The following is a 21419-nucleotide window of genomic DNA, read 5'->3' on the forward strand; positions in this document are numbered from 1 at the left end:
CCAATCAAGAACGGTATCTCCGCTGCCAGAGTGGTACTCTTCTTGGTATGTGTCATTGTCAAGAAAAGTTGAAGGCATCGTGTGGGTCCAAGTCAGATGTGAGGTTGAGACCACATCTATAGCATATTGGTGGGGTGGGAGGGTTCACTTAGAAGGGTAAATTTTTTCCTGGAGTTTGTACTCCTTTCAACTAGTTAGGGCATACCTTTCAACTATTATAGGCTTTTAAAAGGGTGGGGGGTAGGTTCCTTAGAGAAGATTGTGTTTTCCATTGGAAGATTCTTCTCTTGTTCAGTTAGCACGGGGTGGGTTGTGCCAACATATACTAGGTTGGTGGGATGAAGTAGTTCCCTGGGGAGGGTGTCTGTGTGATGTCACTTTTTGCTGTGACTAGGATCTCTGCTGCGCCTTCTGCTTATCACACAAATCAGTAAAACATCTCAGCAGCCAAGCTGCTACTGATGTGTGTGATGCCGGGGAGGTAGGAGACGCAGTTTAGCGCCAAGTCTAACTGAAGTTGACGCCACACATATAGTGAACCGGAGGTGCAGGTAGGGTCCCAGAGAAGATTGATTTCCAGTGGAAGATTCTTCTCATGTTAGGTTAGCACTGGGTGGGAAACCGACATACAGCATGTTGGTGGGATGAAGTTGTTCCCTGGGGAGGGTGTCTTAATCTGGGAGGGGTTTTTTTGCTGATAAATCAGCAGTGTAGGGCCATTCACCTATGCTATTGGTGGTGTCTTGACTGAAGCTGAGACTTTGATCTCTACTGCGCGGTCTATTTTTCGCACAAATCCAGAACGGTATTTTCGCTGCCAGAGTGGTACTCTTCTTGGTATGTGTCATTGTCAGGGGAAGTAGAATGCGTTGTGTGGGTCCAAGTCAGATGTGAGGTTGAGACCACATCTATAGCATATTGGTGGGGTGGGAGGGTTCACTTAGAAGGGTAAATTTTTTCCTGGAGTTTGTACTCCTTTCAACTAGTTAGGGCATACCTTTCAACTATTATAGGCTTTTAAAAGGGTGGGGGGTAGGTTCCTTAGAGAAGATTGTGTTTTCCATTGGAAGATTCTTCTCTTGTTCAGTTAGCACGGGGTGGGTTGTGCCAACATATACTAGGTTGGTGGGATGAAGTAGTTCCCTGGGGAGGGTGTCTGTGTGATGTCACTTTTTGCTGTGACTAGGATCTCTGCTGCGCCTTCTGCTTATCACACAAATCAGTAAAACATCTCAGCAGCCAAGCTGCTACTGATGTGTGTGATGCCGGGGAGGTAGGAGACGCAGTTTAGCGCCAAGTCTAACTGAAGTTGACGCCACACATATAGTGAACCGGAGGTGCAGGTAGGGTCCCAGAGAAGATTGATTTCCAGTGGAAGATTCTTCTCATGTTAGGTTAGCACTGGGTGGGAAGCCGACATACAGCATGTTGGTGGGATGAAATTGTTCCCTGGGGAGGGTGTCTTAATCTGGGAGGTTTATTTTGCTGATAAATCAGCAGTGTAGGGCAATTCACCTATGCTATTGGTGGTGTCTTGACTGAAGCGGAGACTTTGATCTCTACTGCGCAGTCTATTTGTCGCACAAATCAAGAACGGTATCTCCGCTGCCAGAGTGGTACTCTTCTTGGTATGTGTAATTGTCAGGGGAAGTAGAATGCGTTGTGTGGGTCCAAGTCAGATGTGAGGTTGAGACCACATCTATAGCATATTGGTGGGGTGGGAGGGTTCTCCTAGAAGGGTAGATTTTTTCCTGGAGTTTGTACTCCTTTCAACTAGTTAGGGCATACCTTTCAACTATTATAGGCTTTTAAAAGGGTGGGGGGTAGGTTCCTTAGAGAAGATTGTGTTTTCCATTGGAAGATTCTTCTCTTGTTCAATTAGCACGGGGTGGGTTGTGCCAACATATACTAGGTTGGTGGGATGAAGTAGTTCCCTGGGGAGGGTGTCTGTGTGATGTCACTTTTTGCTGTGACTAGGATCTCTGCTGCACCTTCTGCTTATCACACAAATCAGTAAAACATCTCAGCAGCCAAGCTGCTACTGATGTGTGTGATGCCGGGGAGGTAGGAGACGCAGTTTAGCGCCAAGTCTAACTGAAGTTGACGCCACACATATAGTGAACCGGAGGTGCAGGTAGGGTCCCAGAGAAGATTGATTTCCAGTGGAAGATTCTTCTCATGTTAGGTTAGCACTGGGTGGGAAGCCGACATACAGCATGTTGGTGGGATGAAATTGTTCCCTGGGGAGGTTGTCTTAATCTGGGAGGGTTTTTTTGCTGATAAATCAGCAGTGTAGGGCCATTCACCTATTCTATTGGTGATGTCTTGACTGAAGCTGAGACTTTGATCTCTACTGCGCGGTCTATTTTTCGCACAAATCCAGAACGGTATTTTCGCTGCCAGAGTGGTACTCTTCTTGGTATGTGTCATTGTCAGGGGAAGTAGAATGCGTTGTGTGGGTCCAAGTCAGATGTGAGGTTGAGACCACATCTATAGCATATTGGTGGGGTGGGAGGGTTCACTTAGAAGGGTAAATTTTTTCCTGGAGTTTGTACTCCTTTCAACTAGTTAGGGCATACCTTTCAACTATTATAGGCTTTTAAAAGGGTGGAGGGTAGGTTCCTTAGAGAAGATTGTGTTTTCCATTGGAAGATTCTTCTCTTGTTCAGTTAGCACAGGGTGGGTTGTGCCAACATATACTAGGTTGGTGGGATGAAGTAGTTCCCTGGGGAGGGTGTCTGTGTGATGTCACTTTTTGCTGTGACTAGGATCTCTGCTGCGCCTTCTGCTTATCACACAAATCAGTAAAACATCTCAGCAGCCAAGCTGCTACTGATGTGTGTGATGCCGGGGAGGTAGGAGACGCAGTTTAGCGCCAAGTCTAACTGAAGTTGACGCCACACATGTAGTGAACCGGAGGTGCGGGTGGGGTCCCAGAGAAGATTGATTTCCAGTGGAAGATACTTCTCATGTTATGTTAGCACTGGGTGGGAAGCCGACATACAGCATGTTGGTGGGATGAAATTGTTCCCTGGGGAGGGTGTCTTAATCTGGGAGGTTTATTTTGCTGATAAATCAGCAGTGTAGGGCCATTCACCTATGCTATTGGTGGTGTCTTGACTGAAGCGGAGACTTTGATCTCTACTGCGCAGTCTATTTGTCGCACCACTCAACAACGGTATCTCCGCTGCCAGAGTGGTACTCTTCTTGGTATGTGTGATTGTCAGGGGAAGTAGAATGCGTTGTGTGGGTCCAAGTCAGATGTGAGGTTGAGACCACATCTATAGCATATTGGTGGGGTGGGAGGGTTCTCTTAGAAGGGTAGATTTTTTCCTGGAGTTTGTACTCCTTTCAACTAGTTAGGGCATACCTGTCAACTATTATAGGCTTTTAAAAGGTTGGGGGGTAGGTTCCTTAGAGAAGATTGTGTTTTCCATTGGAAGATTCTTCTCTTGTTCAGTTAGCACGGGGTGGGTTGTGCCAACATATACTAGGTTGGTGGGATGAAGTAGTTCCCTGGGGAGGGTGTCTGTGTGATGTCACTTTTTGCTGTGACTAGGATCTCTGCTGCACCTTCTGCTTATCACACAAATCAGTAAAACATCTCAGCAGCCAAGCTGCTACTGATGTGTGTGATGCCGGGGAGGTAGGAGACGCAGTTTAGCGCCAAGTCTAACTGAAGTTGACGCCACACATATAGTGAACCGGAGGTGCAGGTAGGGTCCCAGAGAAGATTGATTTCCAGTGGAAGATTCTTCTCATGTTAGGTTAGCACTGGGTGGGAAGCCGACATACAGCATGTTGGTGGGATGAAATTGTTCCCTGGGGAGGTTGTCTTAATCTGGGAGGGTTTTTTTGCTGATAAATCAGCAGTGTAGGGCCATTCACCTATTCTATTGGTGATGTCTTGACTGAAGCGGAGACTTTGATCTCTACTGCGCGGTCTATTTGTCGCACAAATCCAGAACGGTATTTTCGCTGCCAGAGTGGTACTCTTCTTGGTATGTGTCATTGTCAGGGGAAGTAGAATGCGTTGTGTGGGTCCAAGTCAGATGTGAGGTTGAGACCACATCTATAGCATATTGGTGGGGTGGGAGGGTTCACTTAGAAGGGTAAATTTTTTCCTGGAGTTTGTACTCCTTTCAACTAGTTAGGGCATACCTTTCAACTATTATAGGCTTTTAAAAGGGTGGGGGGTAGGTTCCTTAGAGAAGATTGTGTTTTCCATTGGAAGATTCTTCTCTTGTTCAATTAGCACGGGGTGGGTTGTGCCAACATATACTAGGTTGGTGGGATGAAGTAGTTCCCTGGGGAGGGTGTCTGTGTGATGTCACTTTTTGCTGTGACTAGGATCTCTGCTGCGCCTTCTGCTTATCACACAAATCAGTAAAACATCTCAGCAGCCAAGCTGCTACTGATGTGTGTGATGCCGGGGAGGTAGGAGACGCAGTTTAGCGCCAAGTCTAACTGAAGTTGACGCCACACATGTAGTGAACCGGAGGTGCGGGTGGGGTCCCAGAGAAGATTGATTTCCAGTGGAAGATACTTCTCATGTTAGGTTAGCACTGGGTGGGAAGCCGACATACAGCATGTTGGTGGGATGAAATTGTTCCCTGGGGAGGGTGTCTTAATCTGGGAGGGTTTTTTTGCTGATAAATCAGCAATGTAGGGCCATTCACCTATGCTATTGGTGGTGTCTTGACTGAAGCAGAGACTTTGATCTCTACTGCGCAGTCTATTTGTCGCACCAATCAAGAACGGTATCTCCGCTGCCAGAGTGGTACTCTTCTTGGTATGTGTGATTGTCAGGGGAAGTAGAATGCGTTGTGTGGGTCCAAGTCAGATGTGAGGTTGAGACCACATCTATAGCATATTGGTGGGGTGGGAGGGTTCTCTTAGAAGGGTAGATTTTTTCCTGGAGTTTGTACTCCTTTCAACTAGTTAGGGCATACCTTTCAACTATTATAGGCTTTTAAAAGGGTGGGGGGTAGGTTCCTTAGAGAAGATTGTGTTTTCCATTGGAAGATTCTTCTCTTGTTCAGTTAGCACGGGGTGGGTTGTGCCAACATATACCAGGTTGGTGGGATGAAGTAGTTCCCTGGGGAGGGTGTCTGTGTGACGTCACTTTTTGCTGTGACTAGGATCTCTGCTGCGACTTCTGCTTATCACACAAATCAGTAAAACATCTCAGCAGCCAAGCTGCTACTGATGTGTGTGATGCCGGGGAGGTAGGAGACGCAGTTTAGCGCCAAGTCTAACCGAAGTTGACGCCACACATATAGTGAACCGGAGGTGCGGGTGGGGTCCCAGAGAAGATTGATTTCCAGTGGAAGACTCTTCTCATGTTAGGATAGCACTGGGTGGAAAGCCGACATACAGCATGTTGGTGGGATGAAATTGTTCCCTGGGGAGGGTGTCTTAATCTGGGAGTGTTTTTTTGCTGATAAATCAGCAGTGTAGGGCCATTCACCTATGCTATTGTTGGTGTCTTGACTGAAGCTGAGACTTTGATCTCAACTGCGCGGTCTATTTGTCGCACAAATCCAGAACGGTATTTTCGCTGCCAGAGTGGTACTCTTCTTGGTATGTATGATTGTCAAGAAAAGTAGAAGGCGTCGTGTGGGTCCAAGTCAGAAGTGAGGTTGAGACCACATCTATAGCATATTGGTGGGGTGGGAGGGTTCTCTTAGAAGGGTAGATTTTTTTCCTGGAGTTTGTACTCCTTTCAACTAGTTAGGGCATACCTTTCAACTATTATAGGCTTTTAAAAGGGTGGGGGGTAGGTTCCTTAGAGAAGATTGTGTTTTCCATTGGAAGATTCTTCTCTTGTTCAGTTAGCACGGGGTGGGTTGTGCCAACATATACTAGGTTGGTGGGATGAAGTAGTTCCCTGGGGAGGTTGTCTGTGTGATGTCACTTTTTGCTGTGACTAGGATCTCTGCTGCGCCTTCTGCTTATCACACAAATCAGTAAAACATCTCAGCAGCCAAGCTGCTACTGATGTGTGTGATGCCGGGGAGGTAGGAGACGCAGTTTAGCGCCAAGTCTAACTGAAGTTGACGCCACACATATAGTGAACCGGAGGTGCGGGTGGGGTCCCAAAGAAGATTGATTTCCAGTGAAAGATACTTCTCATGTTAGGTTAGCACTGGGTGGGAAGCCGACATACAGCATGTTGGTGGGATGAAATTGTTCCCTGGGGAGGGTGTCTTAATCTGGGAGGGTTTTTTTTGCTGATAAATCAGCAGTGTAGGGCCATTCACCTATGCTATTGGTGGTGTCTTGACTGAAGCGGAGACTTTGATCTCTACTGCGCAGTCTATTTGTCGCACCAATCAAGAACGGTATCTCTGCTGCCAGAGTGGTACTCTTCTTGGTATGTGTGATTGTCAGGGGAAGTAGAAGGCGTCGTGTGGGTCCAAGTCAGATATGAGGTTGAGACCACATCTATAGCATATTGGTGGGGTGGGAGGGTTCTCTTAGAAGGGTAGATTTTTTCCTGGAGTTTGTACTCCTTTCAACTAGTTAGGGCATACCTTTCAACTATTATAGGCTTTTAAAAGGGTGGGGGGTAGGTTCCTTAGAGAAGATTGTGTTTTCCATTGGAAGATTCTTCTCTTGTTCAGTTAGCACGGGGTGGGTTGTGCCAACATATACTAGGTTGGTGGGATGAAGTAGTTCCCTGGGGAGGGTGTCTGTGTGATGTCACTTTTTGCTGTGACTAGGATCTCTGGTGCGCCTTCTGCTTATCACACAAATCAGTAAAACATCTCAGCAGCCAAGCTGCTACTGATGTGTGTGATGCCGGGGAGGTAGGAGACGCAGTTTAGTGCCAAGTCTAACTGAAGTTGACGCCACACATATAGTGAACCGGAGGTGCGGGTGGGGTCCTAGAGAAGATTGATTTCCAGTGGAAGATTCTTCTCATGTTAGGTTAGCTCTGGGTGGGAAGCCGACATACAGCATGTTGGTGGGATGAAATTGTTCCCTGGGGAGGGTGTCTTAATCTGGGAGGGTTTTTTTGCTGATAAATCAGCAGTGTAGGGCCATTCACCTATGCTATTGTTGGTGTCTTGACCGAAGCTGAGACTTTGATCTCTACTGCGCGGTCTATTTGTTGCACAAATCCAGAACGGTATTTTCGCTGCCAGAGTGGTACTCTTCTTCGTATGTATGATTGTCAAGAAAAGTAGAAGGTGTCGTGTGGGTCCAAGTCAGAAGTGAGGTTGAGACCACATCTATAGCATATTGGTGGGGTGGGAGGGTTCTCTTAGAAGGGTGGATTTTTTCCTGGAGTTTGTACTCCTTTCAACTAGTTAGGGCATACCTTTCAACTATTATAGGCTTTTAAAAGGGTGGGGGGTAGGTTCCTTAGAGAAGATTGTGTTTTCCATTGGAAGATTCTTCTCTTGTTCAATTAGCACGGGGTGGGTTGTGCCAACATATACTAGGTTGGTGGGATGAAGTAGTTCCCTGGGGAGGGTGTCTGTGTGATGTCACTTTTTGCTGTGACTAGGATCTCTGCTGCACCTTCTGCTTATCACACAAATCAGTAAAACATCTCAGCAGCCAAGCTGCTACTGATGTGTGTGATGCCGGGGAGGTAGGAGACGCAGTTTAGCGCCAAGTCTAACTGAAGTTGACGCCACACATATAGTGAACCGGAGGTGCAGGTAGGGTCCCAGAGAAGATTGATTTCCAGTGGAAGATTCTTCTCATGTTAGGTTAGCACTGGGTGGGAAGCCGACATACAGCATGTTGGTGGGATGAAATTGTTCCCTGGGGAGGTTGTCTTAATCTGGGAGGGTTTTTTTGCTGATAAATCAGCAGTGTAGGGCCATTCACCTATTCTATTGGTGATGTCTTGACTGAAGCTGAGACTTTGATCTCTACTGCGCGGTCTATTTTTCGCACAAATCCAGAACGGTATTTTCGCTGCCAGAGTGGTACTCTTCTTGGTATGTGTCATTGTCAGGGGAAGTAGAATGCGTTGTGTGGGTCCAAGTCAGATGTGAGGTTGAGACCACATCTATAGCATATTGGTGGGGTGGGAGGGTTCACTTAGAAGGGTAAATTTTTTCCTGGAGTTTGTACTCCTTTCAACTAGTTAGGGCATACCTTTCAACTATTATAGGCTTTTAAAAGGGTGGAGGGTAGGTTCCTTAGAGAAGATTGTGTTTTCCATTGGAAGATTCTTCTCTTGTTCAGTTAGCACAGGGTGGGTTGTGCCAACATATACTAGGTTGGTGGGATGAAGTAGTTCCCTGGGGAGGGTGTCTGTGTGATGTCACTTTTTGCTGTGACTAGGATCTCTGCTGCGCCTTCTGCTTATCACACAAATCAGTAAAACATCTCAGCAGCCAAGCTGCTACTGATGTGTGTGATGCCGGGGAGGTAGGAGACGCAGTTTAGCGCCAAGTCTAACTGAAGTTGACGCCACACATGTAGTGAACCGGAGGTGCGGTTGGGGTCCCAGAGAAGATTGATTTCCAGTGGAAGATACTTCTCATGTTATGTTAGCACTGGGTGGGAAGCCGACATACAGCATGTTGGTGGGATGAAATTGTTCCCTGGGGAGGGTGTCTTAATCTGGGAGGTTTATTTTGCTGATAAATCAGCAGTGTAGGGCCATTCACCTATGCTATTGATGGTGTCTTGACTGAAGCGGAGACTTTGATCTCTACTGCGCAGTCTATTTGTCGCACCACTCAACAACGGTATCTCCGCTGCCAGAGTGGTACTCTTCTTGGTATGTGTGATTGTCAGGGGAAGTAGAAAGCGTTGTGTGGGTCCAAGTCAGATGTGAGGTTGAGACCACATCTATAGCATATTGGTGGGGTGGGAGGGTTCTCTTAGAAGGGTAGATTTTTTCCTGGAGTTTGTACTCCTTTCAACTAGTTAGGGCATACCTGTCAACTATTATAGGCTTTTAAAAGGTTGGGGGGTAGGTTCCTTAGAGAAGATTGTGTTTTCCATTGGAAGATTCTTCTCTTGTTCAGTTAGCACGGGGTGGGTTGTGCCAACATATACTAGGTTGGTGGGATGAAGTAGTTCCCTGGGGAGGGTGTCTGTGTGATGTCACTTTTTGCTGTGACTAGGATCTCTGCTGCACCTTCTGCTTATCACACAAATCAGTAAAACATCTCAGCAGCCAAGCTGCTACTGATGTGTGTGATGCCGGGGAGGTAGGAGACGCAGTTTAGCGCCAAGTCTAACTGAAGTTGACGCCACACATATAGTGAACCGGAGGTGCAGGTAGGGTCCCAGAGAAGATTGATTTCCAGTGGAAGATTCTTCTCATGTTAGGTTAGCACTGGGTGGGAAGCCGACATACAGCATGTTGGTGGGATGAAATTGTTCCCTGGGGAGGTTGTCTTAATCTGGGAGGGTTTTTTTGCTGATAAATCAGCAGTGTAGGGCCATTCACCTATTCTATTGGTGATGTCTTGACTGAAGCGGAGACTTTGATCTCTACTGCGCGGTCTATTTGTCGCACAAATCCAGAACGGTATTTTCGCTGTCAGAGTGGTACTCTTCTTGGTATGTGTCATTGTCAGGGGAAGTAGAATGCGTTGTGTGGGTCCAAGTCAGATGTGAGGTTGAGACCACATCTATAGCATATTGGTGGGGTGGGAGGGTTCACTTAGAAGGGTAAATTTTTTCCTGGAGTTTGTACTCCTTTCAACTAGTTAGGGCATACCTTTCAACTATTATAGGCTTTTAAAAGGGTGGGGGGTAGGTTCCTTAGAGAAGATTGTGTTTTCCATTGGAAGATTCTTCTCTTGTTCAATTAGCACGGGGTGGGTTGTGCCAACATATACTAGGTTGGTGGGATGAAGTAGTTCCCTGGGGAGGGTGTCTGTGTGATGTCACTTTTTGCTGTGACTAGGATCTCTGCTGCGCCTTCTGCTTATCACACAAATCAGTAAAACATCTCAGCAGCCAAGCTGCTACTGATGTGTGTGATGCCGGGGAGGTAGGAGACGCAGTTTAGCGCCAAGTCTAACTGAAGTTGACGCCACACATGTAGTGAACCGGAGGTGCGGGTGGGGTCCCAGAGAAGATTGATTTCCAGTGGAAGATACTTCTCATGTTAGGTTAGCACTGGGTGGGAAGCCGACATACAGCATGTTGGTGGGATGAAATTGTTCCCTGGGGAGGGTGTCTTAATCTGGGAGGGTTTTTTTGCTGATAAATCAGCAATGTAGGGCCATTCACCTATGCTATTGGTGGTGTCTTGACTGAAGCAGAGACTTTGATCTCTACTGCGCAGTCTATTTGTCGCACCAATCAAGAACGGTATCTCCGCTGCCAGAGTGGTACTCTTCTTGGTATGTGTGATTGTCAGGGGAAGTAGAATGCGTTGTGTGGGTCCAAGTCAGATGTGAGGTTGAGACCACATCTATAGCATATTGGTGGGGTGGGAGGGTTCTCTTAGAAGGGTAGATTTTTTCCTGGAGTTTGTACTCCTTTCAACTAGTTAGGGCATACCTTTCAACTATTATAGGCTTTTAAAAGGGTGGGGGGTAGGTTCCTTAGAGAAGATTGTGTTTTCCATTGGAAGATTCTTCTCTTGTTCAGTTAGCACGGGGTGGGTTGTGCCAACATATACCAGGTTGGTGGGATGAAGTAGTTCCCTGGGGAGGGTGTCTGTGTGACGTCACTTTTTGCTGTGACTAGGATCTCTGCTGCGCCTTCTGCTTATCACACAAATCAGTAAAACATCTCAGCAGCCAAGCTGCTACTGATGTGTGTGATGCCGGGGAGGTAGGAGACGCAGTTTAGCGCCAAGTCTAACCGAAGTTGACGCCACACATATAGTGAACCGGAGGTGCGGGTGGGGTCCCAGAGAAGATTGATTTCCAGTGGAAGACTCTTCTCATGTTAGGATAGCACTGGGTGGGAAGCCGACATACAGCATGTTGGTGGGATGAAATTGTTCCCTGGGGAGGGTGTCTTAATCTGGGAGTGTTTTTTTGCTGATAAATCAGCAGTGTAGGGCCATTCACCTATGCTATTGTTGGTGTCTTGACTGAAGCTGAGACTTTGATCTCAACTGCGCGGTCTATTTGTCACACAAATCCAGAACGGTATTTTCGCTGCCAGAGTGGTACTCTTCTTGGTATGTATGATTGTCAAGAAAAGTAGAAGGCGTCGTGTGGGTCCAAGTCAGAAGTGAGGTTGAGACCACATCTATAGCATATTGGTGGGGTGGGAGGGTTCTCTTAGAAGGGTAGATTTTTTTCCTGGAGTTTGTACTCCTTTCAACTAGTTAGGGCATACCTTTCAACTATTATAGGCTTTTAAAAGGGTGGGGGGTAGGTTCCTTAGAGAAGATTGTGTTTTCCATTGGAAGATTCTTCTCTTGTTCAGTTAGCACGGGGTGGGTTGTGCCAACATATACTAGGTTGGTGGGATGAAGTACTTCCCTGGGGAGGGTGTCTGTGTGATGTCACTTTTTGCTGTGACTAGGATCTCTGCTGCGCCTTCTGCTTATCACACAAATCAGTAAAACATCTCAGCAGCCAAGCTGCTACTGATGTGTGTGATGCCGGGGAGGTAGGAGACGCAGTTTAGCGCCAAGTCTAACTGAAGTTGACGCCACACATATAGTGAACCGGAGGTGCGGGTGGGGTCCCAAAGAAGATTGATTTCCAGTGAAAGATACTTCTCATGTTAGGTTAGCACTGGGTGGGAAGCCGACATACAGCATGTTGGTGGGATGAAATTGTTCCCTGGGGAGGGTGTCTTAATCTGGGAGGGGTTTTTTTTGCTGATAAATCAGCAGTGTAGGGCCATTCACCTATGCTATTGGTGGTGTCTTGACTGAAGCTGAGACTTTGATCTCTACTGCGCAGTCTATTTGTCGCACCAATCAAGAACGGTATCTCTGCTGCCAGAGTGGTACTCTTCTTGGTATGTGTGATTGTCAGGGGAAGTAGAAGGTGTCGTGTGGGTCCAAGTCAGATATGAGGTTGAGACCACATCTATAGCATATTGGTGGGGTGGGAGGGTTCTCTTAGAAGGGTAGATTTTTTCCTGGAGTTTGTACTCCTTTCAACTAGTTAGGGCATACCTTTCAACTATTATAGGTTTTTAAAAGGGTGGGGGGTAGGTTCCTTAGAGAAGATTGTGTTTTCCATTGGAAGATTCTTCTCTTGTTCAGTTAGCACGGGGTGGGTTGTGCCAACATATACTAGGTTGGTGGGATGAAGTAGTTCCCTGGGGAGGGTGTCTGTGTGATGTCACTTTTTGCTGTGACTAGGATCTCTGCTGCGCCTTCTGCTTATCACACAAATCAGTAAAACATCTCAGCAGCCAAGCTGCTACTGATGTGTGTGATGCCGGGGAGGTAGGAGACGCAGTTTAGCGCCAAGTCTAACTGAAGTTGACGCCACACATATAGTGAACCGGAGGTGCGGGTGGGGTCCCAGAGAAGATTGATTTCCAGTGGAAGATTCTTCTCATGTTAGGTTAGCACTGGGTGGGAAGCCGACATACAGCATGTTGGTGGCATGAAATTGTTCCCTGGGGAGGGTGTCTTAATCTGGGAGGGTTTTTTTGCTGCTAAATCAGCAGTGTAGGGCCATTCACCTATGCTATTGTTGGTGTCTAGACTGAAGCGGAGACTTTGATCTCTACTGCGCGGTCTATTTGTCGCACCAATCAAGAACGGTATCTCCGCTGCCAGAGTGGTACGCTTCTTGGTATGTGTGATTGTCAGGGGAAGTAGAATGCGTTGTGTGGGTCCAAGTGAGATGTGAGGTTGAGACCACATCTATAGCATATTGGTGGGGTGGGAGGGTTCTCTTAGAAGGGTCGATTTTTTCCTGGAGTTTGTACTCCTTTCAACTAGTTAGGGCATACCTTTCAACTATTATAGGCTTTTAAAAGGGTGGGGGGTAGGTTCCTTAGAGAAGATTGTGTTTTCCATTGGAAGATTCTTCTCTTGTTCAGTTAGCACGGGGTGGGTTGTGCCAACATATACTAGGTTGGTGGGATGAAGTAGTTCCCTGGGGAGGGTGTCTGTGTGATGTCACTTTTTGCTGTGACTAGGATCTCTGGTGCGCCTTCTGCTTATCACACAAATCAGTAAAACATCTCAGCAGCCAAGCTGCTACTGATGTGTGTGATGCCGGGGAGGTAGGAGACGCAGTTTAGTGCCAAGTCTAACTGAAGTTGACGCCACACATATAGTGAACCGGAGGTGCGGGTGGGGTCCTAGAGAAGATTGATTTCCAGTGGAAGATTCTTCTCATGTTAGGTTAGCTCTGGGTGGGAAGCCGACATACAGCATGTTGGTGGGATGAAATTGTTCCCTGGGGAGGGTGTCTTAATCTGGGAGGGTTTTTTTGCTGATAAATCAGCAGTGTAGGGCCATTCACCTATGCTATTGTTGGTGTCTTGACCGAAGCTGAGACTTTGATCTCTACTGCGCGGTCTATTTGTTGCACAAATCCAGAACGGTATTTTCGCTGCCAGAGTGGTACTCTTCTTGGTATGTATGATTGTCAAGAAAAGTAGAAGGTGTCGTGTGGGTCCAAGTCAGAAGTGAGGTTGAGACCACATCTATAGCATATTGGTGGGGTGGGAGGGTTCTCTTAGAAGGGTGGATTTTTTCCTGGAGTTTGTACTCCTTTCAACTAGTTAGGGCATACCTTTCAACTATTATAGGCTTTTAAAAGGGTGGGGGGTAGGTTCCTTAGAGAAGATTGTGTTTTCCATTGGAAGATTCTTCTCTTGTTCAATTAGCACGGGGTGGGTTGTGCCAACATATACTAGGTTGGTGGGATGAAGTAGTTCCCTGGGGAGGGTGTCTGTGTGATGTCACTTTTTGCTGTGACTAGGATCTCTGCTGCACCTTCTGCTTATCACACAAATCAGTAAAACATCTCAGCAGCCAAGCTGCTACTGATGTGTGTGATGCCGGGGAGGTAGGAGACGCAGTTTAGCGCCAAGTCTAACTGAAGTTGACGCCACACATATAGTGAACCGGAGGTGCAGGTAGGGTCCCAGAGAAGATTGATTTCCAGTGGAAGATTCTTCTCATGTTAGGTTAGCACTGGGAGGGAAGCCGACATACAGCATGTTGGTGGGATGAAATTGTTCCCTGGTGAGGGTGTCTTAATCTGGGAGGTTTATTTTGCTGATAAATCAGCAGTGTAGGGCCATTCACCTATGCTATTGGTGGTGTCTTGACTGAAGCGGAGACTTTGATCTCTACTGCGCAGTCTATTTGTCGCACCAATCAACAACGGTATCTCCGCTGCCAGAGTGGTACTCTTCTTGGTATGTGTGATTGTCAGGGGAAGTAGAATGCGTTGTGTGGGTCCAAGTCAGATGTGAGGTTGAGACCACATCTATAGCATATTGGTGGGGTGGGAGGGTTCTCTTAGAAGGGTAGATTTTTTCCTGGAGTTTGTACTCCTTTCAACTAGTTAGGGCATACCTGTCAACTATTATAGGCTTTTAAAAGGTTGGGGGGTAGGTTCCTTAGAGAAGATTGTGTTTTCCATTGGAAGATTCTTCTCTTGTTCAGTTAGCACGGGGTGGGTTGTGCCAACATATACTAGGTTGGTGGGATGAAGTAGTTCCCTGGGGAGGGTGTCTGTGTGATGTCACTTTTTGCTGTGACTAGGATCTCTGCTGCGCCTTCTGCTTATCACACAAATCAGTAAAACATCTCAGCAGCCAAGCTGCTACTGATGTGTGTGATGCCGGGGAGGTAGGAGACGCAGTTTAGCGCCAAGTCTAGCTGAAGTTGACGCCACACATATAGTGAACCGGAGGTGCAGGTAGGGTCCCAGAGAAGATTGATTTCCAGTGGAAGATTCTTCTCATGTTAGGTTAGCACTGGGTGGGAAGCCGACATACAGCATGTTGGTGGGATGAAATTGTTCCCTGGGGAGGGTGTCTTAATCTGGGAGGTGTATTTTGCTGATAAATCAGCAGTGTAGGGCCATTCACCTATGCTATTGGTGGTGTCTTGACTGAAGCGGAGACTTTGATCTCTACTGCGCAGTCTATTTGTCGCACAAATCAAGAACGGTATCTCCGCTGCCAGAGTAGTACTCTTCTTGGTATGTATGATTGTCAAGAAAAGTAGAAGGCGTTGTGTGGGTCCAAGTCAGAAGTGAGGTTGAGACCACATCTATAGCATATTGGTGGGGTGGGAGGGTTCTCTTAGAAGGGTAGATTTTTTCCTGGAGTTTGTACTCCTTGCAACTAGTTAGGGCATACCTTTCAACAATTATAGGCTTTTAAAAGGGTGGGGGGTAGGTTCCTTAGTGAACCGGAGGTGCGGGTGGGGTCCCAGAGAAGATTGATTTCCAGTGGAAGATACTTCTCATGTTAGGTTAGCGCTGGGTGGGAAGCCGACATACAGCATGTTGGTGGGATGAAATTGTTCCCTGGGGAGGGTGTCTTAATCTGGGAGGGTTTTTTTGCTGATAAATCAGCAGTGTAGGTCCATTCACCTATGCTATTGGTGGTGTCTTGACTGAAGCTGAGACTTTGATCTCTACTGCGCAGTCTATTTGTCGCACAAATCAAGAACGGTATCTCCGCTGCCAGAGTGGTACTCTTCTTGGTATGTGTGATTGTCAGGGGAAGTAGAAGGCGTTGTGTGGGTCCAAGTCAGATATGAGGTTGAGACCACATCTATAGCATATTGGTGGGGTGGGAGGGTTCTCTTAGAAGGGTAAATTTTTTCCTGGAGTTTGTACTCCTTTCAACTAGTTAGGGCATACCTTTCAACTATTATAGGCTTTTAAAAGGGTGGGGGGTAGGTTCCTTAGAGAAGATTGTGTTTTCCATTGGAAGATTCTTCTCTTGTTCAATTAGCACGGGGTGGGTTGTGCCAACATATACTAGGTTGGTGGGATGAAGTAGTTCCCTGGGGAGGGTGTCTGTGTGATGTCACTTTTTGCTGTGACTAGGATCTCTGCTGCACCTTCTGCTTATCACACAAATCAGTAAAATATCTCAGCAACCAAGCTGCTACTGATGTGTGTGATGCCGGGGAGGTAGGAGACGCAGTTTAGCGCCAAGTCTAACTGAAGTTGACGCCACACATATAGTGAACCGGAGGTGCAGGTAGGGTCCCAGAGAAGATTGATTTCCAGTGGAAGATTCTTCTCATGTTAGGTTAGCACTGGGTGGGAAGCCGACATACAGCATGTTGGTGGGATGAAATTGTTCCCTGGGGAGGGTGTCTTAATCTGGGAGGTTTATTTTGCTGATAAATCAGCAGTGTAGGGCCATTCACCTATGCTATTGGTGGTGTCTTGACTGAAGCGGAGACTTTGATCTCTACTGCGCAGTCTATTTGTCGCACAAATCAAGAACGGTATCTCCGCTGCCAGAGTGGTACTCTTCTTGGTATGTATGATTGTCAAGAAAAGTAGAAGGCGTCGTGTGGGTCCAAGTCAGAAGTGAGGTTGAGACCACATCTATAGCATATTGGTGGGGTGGGAGGGTTCTCTTAGAAGGGTAGATTTTTTCCTGGAGTTTGTACTCCTTTCAACTAGTTAGGGCATACCTTTCAACTATTATAGGCTTTTAAAAGGGTGGGGGGTAGGTTCCTTAGAGAAGATTGTGTTTTCCATTGGAAGATTCTTCTCTTGTTCAGTTAGCACGGGGTGGGTTGTGCCAACATATACTAGGTTGGTGGGATTAAGTAGTTCCCTGGGGAGGGTGTCTGTGTGATGTCACTTTTTGCTGTGACTAGGATCTCTGCTGCGCCTTCTGCTTATCACACAAATCAGTAAAACATCTCAGCAGCCAAGCTGCTACTGATGTGTGTGATGCCGGGGAGGTAGGAGACGCAGTTTAGCGCCAAGTCTAACTGAAGTTGACGCCACACATATAGTGAACCGGAGGTGCGGGTAGGGTCCCAGAGAAGATTGATTTCCAGTGGAAGATACTTCTCATGTTAGGTTAGCACTGGGTGGGAAGCCGACATACAGCATGTTGGTGGGATGAAATTGTTCCCTGGGGAGGGTGTCTTAATCTGGGAGGGTTTTTTTTGCTGATAAATCAGCAGTGTAGGGCCATTCACCTATGCTATTGTTGGTGTCTTGACTGAAGCTGAGACTTTGATCTCTACTGCGCGGTCTATTTGTCGCACAAATCCAGAACGGTATTTTCGCTGCCAGAGTGGTACCCTTCTTGGTATGTATTATTGTCAAGAAAAGTAGAAGGCGTCGTGTGGGTCCAAGTCAGAAGTGAGGTTGAGACCACATCTATAGCATATTGGTGGGGTGGGAGGGTTCTCTTAGAAGGGTAGATTTTTTCCTGGAGTTTGTACTCCTTTCAACTAGTTAGGGCATACCTTTTATCTATTATAGGCTTTTAAAAGGGTGGGGGGTAGGTTCCTTAGAGAAGATTGTGTTTTCCATTGGAAGATTCTTCTCTTGTTCAGTTAGCACAGGATGGGTTGTGCCAACATATACTAGGTTGGTGAGATGAAGTAGTTCCCTGGGGAGGGTGTCTGTGTGATGTCACTTTTTCTGTGACTAGGATCTCTGCTGCGCCTTCTGCTTATCACACAAATCAGTAAAACATCTCAGCAGCCGAGCTGCTACTTATGTGTGTGATGCCGGGGAGGTAGGGGACGCAGTTTAGCGCCAAGTCTAACTGAAGTTGACGCCACACATATAGTGAACTGGAGGTGCGGTCCCAGAGAAGATTGATTTCCAGTGGAAGATTCTTCTCATGTTAGGTTAGCACTGGGTGGGAAGCCGACATACAGCATGTTGGTGGGATGAAATTGTTCCCTGGGGAGGGTGTCTTAATCTGGGAGGGGGTTTTTTTGTTGATAAATCAGCAGTGTAGGGCCATTCACCTATGCTATTGGCGGTGTCTTGACTGAAGCTGAGACTTTGATCTCTACTGCGCAGTCTATTTTGTCGCACAAATCAAGAACGGTATCTCCGCTGCCAGAGTGGTACTCTTCTTGGTATGTGTGATTGTCAGGGGAAGTAGAAGGCGTCGTGTGGGTCCAAGTCAGATGTGAGGTGAGACCACATCTATAGCATATTTGTGGGGTGGGAGGGTTCTCTTAGAAGGGTAGATTTTTTTCCTGGAGTTTGTACTCCTTTCAACTAGTTAGGGCATACCTTTCAAATATTATAGGCTTTTAAAAGGGTGGGGGGTAGGTTCCTTAGAGAAGATTGTGTTTTCCATTGGAAGATTCTTCTCTTGTTCAGTTAGCACGGGGTGGGTTGTGCCAACATATACTAGGTTGGTGGGATGAAGTAGTTCCCTGGGGAGGGTGTCTGTGTGATGTCACTTTTTGCTGTGACTAGGATCTCTGCTGCACCTTCTGCTTATCACACAAATCAGTAAAATATCTCAGCAACCAAGCTGCTACTGATGTATGTGATGCCGGGGAGGTAGGAGACGCAGTTTAGCGCCAAGTCTAACTGAAGTTGACGCCACACATATAGTGAACCGGAGGTGCGGGTGGGGTCCCAGAGAAGATTGATTTCCAGTGGAAGATTCTTCTCATGTTAGGTTGGCACTGGGTGGGAAGCCGACATAAAGCATGTTGGTGGGATAAAATTGTTCCCTGGGGAGGGTCTCTTAATCTGGGAGGGTTTTTTTGCTGATAAATCAGCAGTGTAGGGCCATTCACCTATGCTATTGTTGGTGTCTTGACTGAAGCTCAGACTTTGATCTCTACTGCACGGTCTATTTGTCGCACAAATCCAGAACGGTATCTCCGCTGCCAGAGTGGTACTCTTCTTGGTATGTGTGATTGTCAGGGGAAGTAGAATGCGTTGTGTGGGTCCAAGTCAGATGTGAGGTTGAGACCACATCTATAGCTTATTGGTGGGGTGGGAGGGTTCTCTTAGAAGGGTAGATTTTTTTCCTGGAGTTTGTACTCCTTTCAACTAGTTAGGGCATACCTTTCATCTATTATAGGCTTTTAAAAGGGTGGAGGGTAGGTTCCTTAGAGAAGATTGTGTTTTCCATTGGAAGATTCTTCTCTTGTTCAGTTAGCACAGGGTGGGTTGTGCCAACATATACTAGGTTGGTGAGATGAAGTAGTTCCCTGGGGAGGGTGTCTGTGTGATGTCACTTTTTCTGTAACTAGGATCTCTGCTGTGCCTTCTGCTTATCACACAAATCAGTAAAACATCTCAGCAGCCAAGCTGCTACTGATGTGTGTGATGCCGGGGAGGTAGGAGACGCAGTTTAGCGCCAAGTCTAACTGAAGTTGACGCCACACATATAGTGAACCGGAGGTGCGGGTGGGGTCCCAGAGAAGAGTGATTTCCAGTGGAAGATTCTTCTCATGTTGGTGGGATGAAATTATTCCCTGGGGAGGGTGTTTTAATCTGGGAGGTTTTTTTTGCTGATACATCAGCAGTGTAGGGCCATTCACCTATGCTATTGGTGGTGTTTTGACTGAATCTGAGACTTTGATCTCTACTGCGCAGTCTATTTGTCGCACAAATCAAGAACGGTATCTCCGCTGCCAGAGTGGTACTCTTCTTGGTATGTGTGATTGTCAGGGGAAGTAGCAGGCGTCGTGTGGGTCCAAGTCAGATGTGAGGTTGAGACCACATCTATAGCATATTGGTGGGGTGGGAGGGTTCTCTTAGAAGGGTAGATTTTTTCTTGGAGTTTGTACTCCTTTCAACTAGTTAGGGCATACCTTTCAACTATTATAGGCTTTTAAAAGGGTGGGGGGTAGGTTCCTTAGAGAAGATTGTGTATCATTTAAAGAGAGCCCGAGGTGGGCTCAAAAAAAAAGTAGCCCACCTGATCCAGGGGGCTATAGTGTGGTGTTGGTGAGGCAGAGACCGGCAGTGTGGGGACACAGAGGCGTGTCAGAAGGCAGAGAACATGCCTCTGTGTCCCATCTGCCCCGCAAAGTTCCTCCTTGGGTTCTCTTTAAGCCTGGTACACACTTTTAGGGCTCACTAGCAGCCTTTTCTAAGCTCTAGTAACTTGAAAAGCTCTTGCTAATGATATGCTAAGGGGGATTTTTATAAAATCACATCCCTCAAGTGGGATCACACCCATAGCATTACACTAGCAAGAGCTTTTCAAATCACAAGTGCTTGGAAATGGCTTAGTAACTTACTGCTAGTGATTTTCAGGCCTCAATTATGATTGGCCAATCACTGACCAATTTTACCACCTTTATGTAGTCAATAAATGTACTTTTTGTGGTGCTGATCACATATAAACAATAGAATACAACCACATTAACAACTCATTCATAAAAAAAATTGACAGATGCCGTTCACTATTCAATCCTTTAAGTTTTCTAGCACACATGTTGAAGACCAGAGGATGCAGCGGACGAGACCGGGAGAAGCTGGACGGTCACTGCTGCTGAAACAGGTGAGATTACAATGCATAGGGACTGGGGGGTACATTTTCTTTTGGGTGACAGCATCCAGGTGGTGAAGGGCGGTGTCACAAGGCCAATCCCCAAGAGATTTCATGGTGAAATTGATTGGGAATTGGCCTGCGGTGTATGGGCAGCCGACAGATCTTTTTCAGAGCAGATTCGATCAGAGCGAGATCTGTCCCTTCGTAAATCTGCCCAAACATGGCTAGATGTATGGGCACCTTAAAGGATACTTTAGCGCTAACTTCAAATAAAAAAGGAAGCTCAATGTGTGCATGTGGAGCTGTACGGATCCTTACCGTTCCTCCCGTGCCCTGGCGTCTCCCTCCGTTCTCCGGTAATAATCCTAATTCTCCTCTTCCTGTTCAGCATGGTCATTGACCTCCGACCCGGACATACTGCGCTGTGCAAGTATGTCTGCCAGGGTGCTTTGTTACCACACCCAACAGCGACGCCATATGACATAAGTGAGTTAAAGTGGTCGCAAGATGCCCTAGCACATATACTGCACATGCACAGCACCGTATGTCCTGGTCAGAGGTCACCGACCGCGCCGACGAGGAAAAGGAAGAATTGGATTATTAGCGGAGAACAGAGGGAGACGTCAGGGCACGGGAGGTACGCAAAGGATCCGCCCAGCTCACCATACACACATTAGGCGTCCTTTTTGAATTTAAAAGACAACTGAAGTGAGAGTTATATGGAGGCTGCCATATTTATTTCCTTTTAAGCAATACTAGTTGCCTCAGCAGAAAATTCTTATGGATAATACAAGGAAAAAATTGCAAACGTGGATCGCGTCTCACTAATTGCTGTGTTCACAATACCGTTAAAAGTACATCAAAGAGACTGCGCTCTTCATCAAAGCTAAATACAGAAAAGTCTCACTGTCCTTATTCGGATTGTCCACAGACCATCCCCGATCAAGGTTCACACTGCATGTGTCTCTAGTGCTCCAACCAGTATCAGCCAAGATTCATGTTATATGCAGAAAAAAGGAGACAAAGCAAACATAGTGTAAAACTGTATCAGGATGTCAGATGCTCCAGCA

This window comes from Hyperolius riggenbachi, chromosome 2 (assembly GCF_040937935.1).
Source record: "Hyperolius riggenbachi isolate aHypRig1 chromosome 2, aHypRig1.pri, whole genome shotgun sequence".
NCBI classification, from domain to species: domain Eukaryota; kingdom Metazoa; phylum Chordata; class Amphibia; order Anura; family Hyperoliidae; genus Hyperolius; species Hyperolius riggenbachi.